Consider the following 11,233-nt stretch of genomic DNA (forward strand, 5'->3'; position numbering starts at 1 on the left):
GAAGGTATGTATGCTTCCTCCTCTAATCGGGGAAGCAACTTGCATTTTGTTTAGCTTTTGGAGGGGCGTTCAAGTTCATATTCTTCGGCCGCGAGGACCTCGGTCCATCTATCGGCCAGCAGGTCTTGATCAGCTTGAAGCTGCTACTGTTTTTTCTTTAGGCTATTTGCTGTGGCCATTAGCCTGCGTTTGAAACGCTCTTGTTCGACGGGTTCCTCGGGCACGACGAATTCGTCGTCATTGAGGCTTGCCTCGTCTTCGGAGGGAGGTATGTAATTATCATCCTCGACCTCTTCGTCTGCCGCTCTCTCGTGAGGGCTTGCTTCTGCATCCTCCTGCGCTGAATCTTGTTGGAGGGGATTGTCTTTTGCACTCTCTGGGGTGTTATTATCCCCTGTGCCGGAATCTCCATTCTTGCTGTGGCGGGATTTAGAGCGGCGCCGCTGACGTCGGCGCTCGGGCTGTTTCTTTAAGGAATCTGCCTCCGTTGCTTCTTCGCCGTCCCCATCTTTTGGGGTGTCCACCATGCATATGTCATATGACGAGGTGGTCTTCCAGTGCCCTGTAGGCGCTGGTTCTTGTTCGTCTCCGGCATCGTCGTCCATACAGTCGATGTCTTTGGACTCATAGTCTAGCATGTCGGTTAGATCGTCGACAGTGGCTACAAAGTGGGAGGTGGGTGGGCTTTGAATTTCTTCGTCGTCCGCATCCCAACCATCCTGGCCATAATCCGGCCAGGGCTCTCCGGATAGCAAGAGATGCTTTAGCGAATTTACAATGTCGCCAAAGGGCGAGTGCTAAAAGATGTCCACAGCGGTGAAGTCAATGATCGGCGCCCAATCGGATTCGATTGGCAGGGGCGCAGGAGGTTCGGAGTCTGGCGGGGAATCCGGTACCTCGGAGTCACGAGCTTTATAGGGGACAAGGTCAGTGTTCGGCTCCATCACCGCAGAAGTTGCAGCCCCCAAGGCGGTGTCCAGCCACCGGTCCTCGATCTGGGCGATCGGCTCCGGACTGAGGGCCGGAGCGGATTCGTGTGCGGCCACCAAGGCACTGTCTGGCGGCAGAGCCAAATCATGCCCATCGTGACAGTGCGGCACGCTCGGCTGTGGCTCGAGTCCGTCGAAGATCAAGTCCCCGCGGATGTCGGCCGTGAAGTTTAGGCTTCCGAACCTGACCTGACGGCCAGGGGCGTAGCTTTCGATCTGCTCCAGATGGCCAAGTGAATTAGCCCGCAGTGCGAACCCGCCGAATACGGAGATCTGTCCGGGGAGAAAAGTCTCACCCTGGACGGCGTTGTTGTTGATTGAAGAAGCCATCGAGCCTATCGGTGACGACACAGAGGAACTCTCAATGAAAGCACCAATGTCGGTGTCAAAACCGGCGGATCTCGGGTAGGGGGTCCCGAACTGTGCGTCTAGGCGGATGGTAACAGGAGACAAGGGACACGTTGTTTTACCTAGGTTCGGGCCCTCTTGATGGAGGTAAAACCCTATGTCCTGCTTGATTAATATTGATGATGTGTATTACAAGAGTGGATCTACCACCAGATCAAGGAGGCTAAACCCTGGAAGCTAGCGTACGGTATGATTGTTGTAATGGATGTTGTCCCCTACGGACTAAAACCCCCCGGTTTATATAGACACCGGAGAGGGCTAGGGTTACACAGAGTCGGTTACAATGGTAGGAGATCTACATATCCGTATCGCCAAGCTTGCCTTCCACGCCAAGGAAAGTCCCATCCGGACACGGGACGGAGTCTTCAATCTTGTATCTTCGTAGTCTTGGAGTCCGGCGGACGATGATAGTCCGGCTGTCCGGACACCCCCTAGTCCAGGACTCCCTCAGCCGGTTTAATGAACTCGTCCCTCTGGATCGCTTTCTTCGGGCATATGCTCCGAACTATGTTCGGCGTGACCTAGTTCGTCCTGCTCCATCGCTGGTTCTGTTTGGTCGTTGTTGCCTTCGGGGTTGGCCGGAGTATCCATCCTTCTGGCGCTCTTGCTGATACTTTTGTTGGTGCTGAATTTGGAACGGTGTCTGCGTCGTCGCTTTGGTCTTTGTCCAGGGGTTTTATCTTCCGGGTTGTCACCGTCGTCTTCCTTGGGCGTATCCACCATGTATATGTCATGTGAGGAGGCGGGAATCTGGTACCCTGTAGATTCTGAGTCTTCTCCTACATCGTCATCCATACCGTCGATGCCTTCGGAGTCGAAATCAAGCACATCGGTTAAATCATCAACCGTGGCTATGAAGTGGGTGGTGGGTGGGCAACAAATTGCCTCGTCGTCTGCTTCCCACTCAAGCCGGACATAGTTCGGCCCAGAGTCTCCTGAAAAAGAGAGAGACTTCAATAAGTTCAGCATGTCACCAAAGGGCGAGTGCTGAAAAATGTCCGTCGCGGTGAACTCCATCACCGGAGCCCAATCAGGCTCGGCGGGCTCGGGGGCGCACAGACTGGAGCCTACAACCGGACACGAGTCCGGGGGTCCGGAGTCACAGGCTTCCTCAGAAGTGAGACCTGTGTTCGGCTCCATCGTCAATGAGGGTACGGCCTGCGGGGCGGGGTCCAGCCCTTCGTCCTCAGGCGAAGCAACTTGCCCCGGATTTAGACCCGAGGCTTCTGCCGGGGTGATATCCCGAGCAACGTCTGACAGCAGGTCTAAGCCGTGCTCATCGTTACTGTTTGGCGCTCCTCGCGCTGGCTCGAATCCGTCGAAGATCAAGTCTCCCTGGTTATCCTCGTGTGGTTCAGGTTTCCGAGCTTGATTTGATGGCCAGGGGCATAACTATCGATCTCCTCCTGGTGGCCAAGCGAATTGGCCCGCAGCGCGAAGCTGCCAAACACGAAGATATATCCGGGGAGGAAAGTCTCATCCTGGACATCGTCGTTGATGATGATTTAAGGAGCCATCGAGCCTGACAGCGATGTCACAGAGGAACTCTTAATGAAAGCACCAATGTCGGTGTCAAAACCGGCGGATCTCGGGTAGGGGGTCCCGATCAGTGCGTCAAGGCTGATGGTAATAGGAAGCAAGGGACACAGATGTTTACCTAGGTTCGGGCCCTCTCGATGGAGGTAAAACCCTACTTCCCTCTTGATTAATATTGATGATATGGGTAGTACAGGAGTAGATCTACCACGAGATCGTAGAGGCTAAACCCTAAGAGGTAGCCTATGATGGTATGAATGTAATTGTGATTGGCCTTCTAAGGACCAACCTCTCCAGTTTATATAGATACCGTAGAGGGATAGGGTTTACATGGAGTCGGTTACAAGGAAGGAAATAATATCCGGATCGCCAAGCTTGCCTTCCATGCCAAGGAAAGTCCCATCCGGACACGGGCCGAAGTCTTGAGTCTTGTATATAAATGCCTCAATAGTCCGGAAGTTGTACACAATCCGGCTGTCCGGATACCCCCTAATCCAGGACTCCCTCAGTACTCATGAGAAGAAGAAGAACAAGGAAGGGGGTGGTAATGCCAAGAAGGGAAAAATCGCCCCTAACAACAAAGCCAATGACTATAACCCTTCTTATGTTTTATGCTGTGCTAGTGATGGGCATGTTTATGCCAAATTCGTTGGTTCTTTCTATGAGTACATGATAACCCAAAAGTGTAGCGGATCGCAACAGCTTTCGCAGGTAAAGTAATCAACCCATATTTATTGATTCGACACAAGGGGAGCCAAAGAATATTCTTATGTATTAGCAGTTGAGTTGTCAATTCAACCACACCTGGATAACTTAGTATCTGCAAGAAAGTATTTAGTCACAAAGTAGTATGATAGTAATGGTAACAGTGGCAAAAGTAAAGATAACAGTTTTGTAGCAGTTGTAACGGTAGCAACGGAAAAGTAATTAAGCAAAGCACAATATGTGAAAAGCTCGTAGGCATTGGATCAGTGATGGATAATTATGTCGGATGCGATTCCTCATGTAATGGCTATAACATAGGGTGACACAAAACTAGCTCCAGTTCATCAATATAATGTAGGCATGTATTCCGAATATAGTCATACGTGCTTATGGAAAAGAACTTGCATGACATCTTTTGTCCTACCCTCCCGTGGCAGCGAGGTCCTAGTGGAAACTAAGGGATATTAAGGCCTCCTTTTAATAGAGAACCGGAACAAAGCATTAGCACATAGTGAATACATGAACTCCTCAAACTATGGTCATCACCGAGAAGTATCCCGATTATTGTCACTTCGGGGTTGTCGGATCATAACACATAATAGGTGACTATAGACTTGCAAGATAGGATCAAGAACTCACATATATTCATGAAAACATAATAGGTTCATCTCTGAAATCATGGCAATCAGGCCCTAGTGACAAGCATTAAGCATAGCAAAGTCATAGCAACATCAATCTCAGAACATATTGGATACTAGGGATCAAACCCGCACAAAACTAACTTGATTACATGGTAAATCTCATCCAATCCATCACCGTGCAGCAAGCCTACGACGGAATTACTCACGCACTGCGGTGAGCATCATGAAATTGGTGATGGAGGATGGTTGATGATGATGACGACGACAAATCTCCCTCTTCGGATCGCCGAACGGACTCCAGATCAGCCCTCCCAAGAGAGATTAGGGGTTGGCGGCAGCTCCGTACCGTAAAACGCGATGAAACTTTCTCTCTGATTTTTCTCTGCGAAACGGAATATATGGAGTTGGAGTTGAGGTTGGTGGAGCAGCAGGGGGCCCATGTGATAGGGGGGCACGCCCAGGGGGGAGGGCGCGCCCCCACCCTCGTGGACAGGGTGTGGGCCCCCTGAACTTGATTCTTTCGCCAGTATTTTTTATATTTTCCAAATGTTATCTCCATGGATTTTCAGGTCATTCCGAGAACTTTTGTTTTCTGCACAATAAACAACACCATGGCAGTTCTGCTGAAAACAGCGTCAGTCCGGGATAGTTTCATTCAAATCATGCAAGTTAGAGTCCAAAACAAGGGTAGAAGTGTTTGGAAAAGTAGATACGTTGGAGATGTATCAATTCCCCCAAGCTTAAACCTTTGCTTGTCCTCAAGCAATTCAGTTGATAAACTGAAAGTGATAAAGAAAAACTTTTACAAACTCTGTTTGCTCTTGTTGTTGTAAATATGTAAAGACAGCATTCAGGTTTTCAGCAAAGATTATGAACTAACCATACTCACAATAACACTTAGGTCTCACATTACTCATATCAACAGCATAATCAGCTAGCAAGCAATAATAATAAAACCCGGATGACAACACTTTCTCAAAACAATCATAATATGATATAACAAGATGGTATCTCTCTAGCCCTTTCTGAGAACGCAAAACATAAATGCAGAGCACCTTTAAAGACCAAGGACTGACTAAACATTGTAATTCATGGTAAAAGAGATCCAGTCAAGTCATACCCAATATAAGCTCGTAATGAATGCAAATGACAGTGTGCTCTCCAGCGGGTGCTTTTTAATAAGAAGGTGATGACTCGACATAAAAGTAAATAGATAGTCCCTTCATAGAGCGAAGCAGGGATTTGTAGAGCTGCCAGAGCTCAATTTTAAAATAGAGATGAATAACATTTTGAGCGGCATACTTTCACTATCAATGCAACAACTATGAGATGGCGATATCTTCCATACTACATGCATTATAGGCGGTTCCAAACAGAATGGTAAAAGTTTATACTCCCCCACCACCAACAAGCATCAATCGATGGCTTGCTCGAAACAATGAGTGCCTCCATCTAAAAACAGCCCTGGGGGAGTTTTGTTTAAATATTTTGATTTTCTTTGATCTTTTTGATCATGGGACTGGGCATCCTGGTTACCAGCCATTTTCTCGTGAATGAGGAGCAGAGTCCACTCCTCTTGAGAATAACCCACCTAGCATGGAAGATACAGACAACCCTAGTTGAAAATGAGCTGCTCGAGCGTACAAAACAGAATTTCATTTGAAGGTTTGGAGTTTGGCACATAAAAATTTACTTGGAACGGCAGGTAGATACCGCATATAGGAAGGTATGGTGGACTCATATGGAACAACTTTGGGGTTTATGGAGTTTGGATGCACAAGTAGTATTCCCTCTTAGTATAGGTGAAGGCTAGCAAAAGACTGGGAAGCGACCAACTGAGAGAGCGACAACAGTCATGAACATGCATTAAAATTAATTTACACTAAGTACAAGCATGAGTAGGATATAATCCACCATGAACATAAATATCGTGAAGGCTATGTTGATTTGTTTCAACTACATGCGTGAACATGTGCCAAGTTGAGTCACTCAATTCATTCAAAGGAGGATACCATCCCATCATACCACATCACAATCATTTTAACAACTTGTTGGCACGCAAGATAAACCATTATAACTCATAGCTAATCAAGCATGACACAAGCAACTATAATCTCTAAATGTCATTGCAAATATGTTTACTTTATAATAAGCTGAATCAGGAACGATGAACTCATCATATTTACAAAAACAAAAGAGGTCGAGTTCATACCAGCTTTTCTCATAGTCCATCATATATCGTCATTATTGCCTTTTGCTTGCACTACCGAACAATGTGTATAATAATAATAGTGCACGTGCATTGGACTAAGCTGGAATCTGCAAGCATTCAATTCAAGAGAGAAGACAAAGTAATATGGGCTCTAAATTAAATCAACAATCATGCATATGAGATCCACTAAACATTTTCAATATGGTCTTCTACTCTCGACCCCCAAAGGAAGGAAAAGAAAATAAAACTATTTACATGGGAAAGCTCCCAACAAGTAAAAAGAAGAACGAGAAATCTTTTTGGGTTTTCATTTTAATTTCTACTACAAGCATGGAAATTAAACTAACTAATTTTTTTGGTTTTTCTTAAGGTTTATGAAACACACAAGAAGAAAGCTAGAAAAATAAATTTAAACTAGCATGGATAACACAATGAAAGAGTATGAACACCGAAGACTAATATAGTGTGTGAACATGAATGTAAAGTCAGTGAGAAATACGTACTCCCCCAAGCTTACGCTTTTGGCCTAAGTTGGTCTAATGCCAACGATAGCCTGGCTGATATCTGAAGTTATAACTGGGGTTGTACTGAGATGCAACAGCCAATGCCTCCTGGGTTGCGGCATATTGGCGAGCTGCCTCCGCTCTCCCCTCATGTTCAGCTGCCTCCTCCCTGGTAACAACATATCTTCGCTTTGCCTGGTAATCAAAAAGGGAAGGAGTAGGGAGAGTAACATGGACATCGCTATGTCTGCCAAAGATTAGTCGATACTGTAGGAATTGTTCATTCCTCAAAAGAAAACGATGTTTGACCATCACGTCATAATCTAAATAAGCAGGAAGAAACTCCATATCCCCCTCTTGTGGGGCTATACCAAGATAATTAGCAACACGGGTCACATAAATCCCTCCAAATAAATCTCCGGATATACCATTATTATGCAACCTACATGCAACTATTGCCCCCAAGTTGTAATCTTTATTACCTAACACATCACTCTTGAGGACAAATATCAGGGACACACATGTGACATGCTTGATCTTTACCGTTAATGCATGTACCAATGAAGAGAGCAAAATAATGTATAGCAGGAAAATGAATGCTCCCTATGGTAGCTTGTGCTATATCCCTAGATTCTCCCACAGTAATACTAGCAAGAAAGTCTTTATATTCAGATATGTGGGGGTCATTAACATTGCCCCACTGCGGGAGTTTGCAAGCAGTTGTAAAATCTTCTAAGTCCATGGTATAAGATTTATCATAAATATCAAACATGACACTCTGAGAATTACGTGAGGATTTATATTTAAACCTTCTCACAAATGAATCAGTCAATTGATAGTACCGAGGACACTTATCTTGTAAGAAGTCCTCAAGATCGGCATTACACACATATGCTTCAAATTCATCCTTGATGCCTGCTTTGACCATAAACTCGTCTAAAGGCCACTCACAAGCTCGCACTTTGGCATCCCTTGGTGGTTCATCGTCTTGCTCACGCATAGCACGCCTGGGTCCTCTCTTTGTTGAGGAACCACCTTGGTACATCCTCCTAGACATAATTCTTTTTCTGGTAGCAACTAAACAAGATTGGTAGCAACTACTCCTACAAGTGCCTAGAGCCTACATCATGCATTAGAATTACTTGGGACCTCATAAATTTGACATGCAAGCTCAAGAATAGGGTCACTTATGTAGCAAAAAATTGCAATGAATAAAGCACTAGAACAAAAAACTAATTGGACCAATGGAGGAGTCACAGACCAAGTAACAATCTCCCAAAGCAGATTTGTGAATGGAGCTTTGAGCAAGGAGATCAAAAATCGTAGCAAAATGAGCTAGAACTCATGCTTGAGCTGGACGGGATTTTTTGGGAAGAAGATAGAGTGTGTGGGTGCAGGAATAAGTGGAGGGGGGCCACCATGGGCCCATGAGACAAGGGGGCACCCAGGGGGTGCGGGCGCGCCCTCCACCCTTGTGGCCAGGTGCTTGCCCCCCCTGCAGTGTTTTTAGTGCCTAAAATCCTCAAATATTCCATAAAAAGTCATACTAAATTTGCAGCGTATTTGGAGCACTTTTATTTTCGGGATATTTTTTATTGCACGGATAATTCAGAAAACAGATAGATAATACTTTTTTTCTTTATTTATTCTAAATAACAGAAAGTAAAAAGAGGGTACAGAAGGTTGTGCCTTCTAGTTTCATCCATCTCATGATCATCAAAATGAATCCACTAACAAGGTTGATCAAGTCTTGTTAACGAGCTCATTCCGAATAACATGGAACTAGAGAAATTTCGAATAGCACTAGGTTACCTCAACGGGGATATGAACATCCCCAACAATAAGAATATCATACTTTTTCTTGACAGTAGGAAGAGGAAATTCAAAACCTCCAATAATGATAGTTGGAACTTTTCCAATAGAATTGATGCTATGAACTTGAGGTTGTTTCCTCGGAAAGTGTATCGCATGCTCATTACCATTAACATGAAAGTGACATTGCCTTTGTTGCAATCAATAACAGCCCCTGCAGTATTCAAAAAGGGTCTACCAAGTATAATCGACATATTATCGTCCTCGGGAATATCAAGAATAACAAAGTCCATTAAGATAGTGACATTTGCAACCACAATAGGCACATCCTCACAAATACTGACAGGTATAGCAGTTGATTTATCAGCAAGATGCAAAGATATTTCAGTAGGTGTCAACTTATTCAATTCAAGTCTACGATATAAAGAGAGAGGCATAACGCTAACACCGGCTCCAAGATCACATAAAGCAGTTTTAACATAATTTCTTTCAATGGAGCATGGTATAGTTGGTACCCCTGGATTTCCAAGTTTCTTTGGTATTCCACCTTTAAAAGTGTAATTAGCAAGCATGGTGGAAATTTCAGCTTCCGGTATCTTTCTTTTATTTGTAATGATATCGTTCATATATTTTGCATAAGGATTTAATTTAAGCATATCAGTTAAGCGCATACGTAAGAAGATAGGTCTAATCATTTCAGCAAAGCGCTCAAAATCCTCATCATCCTTTGTGTTGGATGGTTTAGGAGGAAAGGGCATGGGTTTCTGAGCCCATGGTTCTCTTTCCTTACCGTGCTTCCTAGCAACAAAATCTCTTTTATCATAACGTTGATTCTTTGATTGTGGGTTATCAAGATCAATAGTTGGTTCAACCTACACCTCATTGTTCTTGCTAGCTTGGGCATTAACATGAACATTACCATTAACATTATCACTAGGTTCATGTTCATCACCTGATTGTCTTTCAGCATCAGAAATAGAAATATCATTGGGATTCTCAGGTGTGTCTACAACAGGTTTACTAGAAGCATGCAAAGTCCTATCATTTTTCTTTTTCTTCTTTTTGGAAGAACTAGGTGCCTCTAAATTATTTCTCCGAGAATCCTGCTCGATTCTCTTAGGGTGGCCTTCAGGATACAAAGGTTCCTGAGTCATTCTACCAGTTCTAGTAGCCACTCTAACAGCAAAAATCATGTTTATTATTTAATTCATCGAGCAAATAACTTTGAGCTTTAAGTACTTGCTCAACTTGAGTGGTAACCATGGAAGCATATTTGCTAACGAGTTTAAGTTCACCTTTAACTCTAGCCATATAATCACTCAAGCATCCTATTTCAAAAGCATTACTATTTAATTCTCTACCAACATAAGCAGTAAAACTTTCTTGTCTAGCCATAAAGTCATCAAATTCATCTAAGCATGGGACATGAAATTTAGTAGACGAAATTTCAACTTTATCATATCTATAGAGAGAATTTACCTTTACTACCTGTGTCGGGTTATCAAGACAATGTGTTTCTTTGACAGGCGGTATATTAAGACCATGTATTTCTTAAATAGGTGGTAAATTCTTAACATCTTCATCTTTAATACCATTTTGTTTCATTGATTTCGTTGCTTGTTGCATATCTTCAAGACTGAGAAATAGAACACCTCTCTTCTTCGGAGTTGGTTTAGGAATAGGCTCAATTGGTTCAGGAATTGCCTCAGGAATTGGCTCAGGAAGAGTCCAATTATTTTCATTAGTTAACATATTATTCAATAGTAATTCAGCTTGGTCGACTGTTCTTTCCCTGAAAACACAACCAGCACAACTATCCAAGTAGTCCTTGGAAGCATCGGTTAGTCCATTATAAAAGTTATCAAGTATTTCATTTTTCTTAAGAGGATGATCAGTCAAAGCGTAAAGTAATCGGAGAAGCCTCCCCCAAGCTTGTGGGAGACTCTCTTCTTTGATTTGCACAAAATTATATATTTCCCGCAAGGCAGCTTGTTTCTTATGAGCAGGGAAATATTCAGCAGAGAAGTAATAAATCATATCCTGGGGACTACGCACACAACCAGGATCAAGAGAATTAATCCAAGTCTTAACATCACCCTTTAATGAGAACGGAAATATCTTAAGGATATAATAATAGAGAGACTTCTCATCATTAGTAAATAGGCTGGCTATATCATTTTACTTGGTAACATGTGCCACAACAGTTTTAGATTCATAGCCATAAAAAGGATCAGATTCAACCAAAGTAATTATTTCAGGATCAACAGAGAATTCATAATCCTTATCAGTAACACAGATAGGTTGTCGGTGGGAAATGACACGTATGGGATCACTGGAATCCCTTCTACGGTTGCGAGGCGCGGGGATCGTGAGAAGAGCAGGACTAACAGATGTCACAAAGGGGGATTTACCCAGGTTCGGGCCGCA

The sequence above is a fragment of the Triticum aestivum genome, chromosome 3B (assembly GCF_018294505.1).
Source record: "Triticum aestivum cultivar Chinese Spring chromosome 3B, IWGSC CS RefSeq v2.1, whole genome shotgun sequence".
Lineage (NCBI taxonomy): Eukaryota > Viridiplantae > Streptophyta > Magnoliopsida > Poales > Poaceae > Triticum > Triticum aestivum.